Raw genomic sequence first — 3,406 nt, 5'->3', positions numbered from 1 at the left:
CAGTTTGGGGGTTCTTCAACAAAAGATCCCAATATGCACATTAGGGATTTCATTGAGATCTACGACACCTTCAAGTTCAATGGTGTTTCTAAAGATGCTGTAAAGCTGAGACTGTTCCCATTCTCTTTGAGGGACAAGGCTAAGAGCTGGTTACACTCTCTACCAGCTGGTTCGATTACTACTTGGGAAGATCTTGCTCAGAAGTTTCTTACTAAATTCTTCCCTATGGCGAAGACAGCTGCACTCAGGAATGCTATTACTCAATTTGCGCAGTAAACGGGAGAATCACTATGTAAAGCTTGGGAGCGCTACAAGGAGATGCTTAGGAAGTGTCCTCATCATGGAATGCATGATTGGATGATCATCAATTGTTTTTACAATGGGTTGGGAGCACAGTCCAGAACCATGCTCGATGCAGCATCAGGAGGAGCATTATGGGCAAAGAGCTATGATGAAGCTTATGATCTAATTGAACTGATGGCTGCTAATGAATATCAGTATCCAACCCAGAGATGTCCACATGGCAAGGTAGCAGGAGTTCTTAAAGTGGATACAACTACGGCTATCACTGCTCAAATAAAGGCGTTGTCTATGAAGATCGATTCTCTGGCTAACTATGGTGTTAAGCAAATAATTAGTGTTTGTGAGTTGTGTGCAGGTCCGCATATGACGGAGCAATGCGCTATATCAAGTGACTCAGCTCAGTTTGTGAGCAACTTTCAGAGATCACAGCAATCAGTTCCAGACACTTATCATCCTGACAACTGGAATCATCCTAACTTCAGCTAGAGCAACAATCAGAATACGATGCAACAGCCGTTCCAGCGGTTTGGAAATAAGCTATTCAACCCTCCTGGTTTTCACCAACAAATTACACCAAAACAACAAACTCATGGTGCATGTCTATCTTCGAATGAAAAATCTGAATTGGAGGAGTTGCGGCTTATGTGCAAAAACCAGGCTCTTATATGCCAAAGCCAGGCTGTTTCTATCAAGACTCTGGAGAACCAAATAGGGAAAATTACTAATACCTTATTGAATCGACCACCAGGAACGCTTCCTAGTGATACCGAAACAAATCCAGGCAAGAGGGAAGTTGAAGAACAGGTGAACGCCATCACCTTAAGGTATGAAAAGGTCGCAAGCCCCCAAATTCAGCAAGATGAAGAGCCAGAAAAATCTCAAGTTTCAGAAAATGCAGTTGTGGTTGAAGAAGAAGTGCAGAAGGAAGTAAAGGTGGAACCAAGGAAGACTACTATGGAACACACTCTTCTTGAGGGTAATACAGGGGAGAAACAGATTTATCCTCCACCTCATTTTCCTAAGAGGCTGCAGAAGAAAAAGCTGGACAAGCAGTTTGAGAAGTTTTTGGAGGTGTTCAAGAAACTTCATATCAACATTCCTTTCGATGAAGCTCTTGAACAGATGCCTAGCTATGCGAGGTTTATGAAAGGTATTCTCTCTCGGAAAGTGAAGCTCGATGACTTAGAGACCATTGCTCTAACGGAGGAATGTAGCGCTGTACTATAACAGAAGTTGCCTCCGAAGCTTAAAGATCCTATAAGCTTCACTATTCATTGCACTATCGAAAACTTGTCGTTAGAAAAATGTTTATGTGATTTGGGAGCTAGCATCAATCTGATGCCCTTGTCTATCTTCAAGAAGCCTGGTCTGCCTGATCCGAAACTAACATACATGTCATTGCAACTAGCTGATTGTTCCATCGCTTATCCACGAGGTATAGTGGAGGATGTCTTGGTCAAGGTGGATAAACTCATCTTCCCTGCTGACTTTGTAATTCTTGATTTTAAGGAGGATAAGAAGATTCCCATCATATTGGGAAGACCATTCTTGGCTACAGGCCGAACTATGATCGATGTGCAAAAAGGAGAGCTTTCGATGAAGGTTTACGATCAAAAGGTCACTTTTAATGTGTTCAAGGAAATAAAGTTACCCCCAGCTAAAGAGGAGTGCTTTAAAGTAGAGTAGGTCAACTCTGTAGTAAATTCAGAGCCTGAGTAATTGCCAAAGTCAGATGCCTTAGAGAGATCCTTAATAGGGGAATCAGTTATTGAAGATAAAGGAGCAGAGCAATTGCAGGATTTGAATGCACCTCCGTGGATGAGGAAGTTGGATATGCCATTCGATTCTCTTGGGTTAGCAGAGTTGAAAATTTCTCAGGAGCGTCTCGAGCCATCTATTGAAGATGTTTCCACACTTGAGCTTCACCCACTACCAGATCACTTGATTTATGCATTCATAGGTGCACCACATGATAAGGGCTTGGGATATATATTTGATGATCTAGAGGGTAGCTGAACGAACTCTCCAATGCCTACAGAGGGTTCTTCTCATGTACAACAGGTAGTTGATAGGACTGGTGTTGGTGATGAGCAGTACAGGAGAGTAATTAGGCGTATGGAGGCCATGCACGACATTTCATCATCGTTTTGCTGCAGATTTAACATAGGCTTTGGGCACTATTTTCTGAGCCACTGGTGTCGAGGTTGATTGGCCACTTGATCCTCCACCCGAAGAGGGTGATCTTTTTGACGACTAGGTATGCCTGAAATCCTTATTATTGCCTTCAATGAGGACATTGAAAATTTTAAGTTTGGGTGTGAAAATGTAAGGATTAGTAGTGTGTGTGTGTCCATATAGATTCATATAGATTCATATTACATGTTTAGTCGTAGTTCATTCATATTTTTGCATGATTGTTCATTTAGGACATATTTGTTTGTTTTTATGTAATTTCATATAGTTGCATTTGCATGCATATTTAGCATGATCCCTTAAGATGAACTATGATATTTGATAAGTTGATGTTGATTTGAGTGTGGTGATGATGAATAGAGGGATGTTTAAGTCTTAATGAATTGATTTGCATGCCAGAAACAAATATTTTCATAAAGTCTTATGGGGTTGATTTTGATTTAGATCATGATCATACTTGTTTGTTGTTGAGATTTAATCATTTGGTTATATTTAGAATTTGTGATACTCTCGTAATAACGTAAAAACACTAATTTTTTTATCTGGAGAAAAACTTGGATTTCATTGTTTGTTGTTGTAAGGCTAGGCGTCAAATGGCTAGTAGCCGGCTCATATTTTTATGAGTAGTCTAGGGTTGAATGAGATGGAGCGAAATGCACTCATTCAAAAATTATTGAAAAAAAAGAAAATAAAAGTAAAAAAGAAAAAAAGTATGTGTTTATGCATAATTGATCAAAAGTGAGCTCTTTAATGCTCGAGTTATTAAGTTCTAGGGGACTTTGTGCCTAGTGACTTAAGGCTTTTATAGTATGGGAACCGCTAACCTAACGCTCGCTACATGGGTATTATTGCATAAGTCTTTTGGGATCTCATTCATTGCACGGTCAAATAAGCATCTTTGTTATGTGTT

General features: G+C 40.0%; 1 non-coding gene across 1 annotated transcript; it reads right to left on the bottom strand.

Annotated features, from left to right (window-relative positions):
* Positions 1–240: 240 nt before the first annotated feature.
* On the bottom strand, positions 241–347 carry LOC141663409 (small nucleolar RNA R71). The gene has a single exon (XR_012551481.1). It is a non-coding gene; the product is annotated as a small nucleolar RNA R71 (small nucleolar RNA).
* Positions 348–3,406: the final 3,059 nt, after the last annotated feature.

Source organism: Apium graveolens, chromosome 5, assembly GCF_009905375.1.
Source record: "Apium graveolens cultivar Ventura chromosome 5, ASM990537v1, whole genome shotgun sequence".
Taxonomy (NCBI): domain Eukaryota; kingdom Viridiplantae; phylum Streptophyta; class Magnoliopsida; order Apiales; family Apiaceae; genus Apium; species Apium graveolens.
Note: the sequence above shows the minus strand (reverse complement) of the source record. Positions and strands in the feature narration are given on the sequence as shown.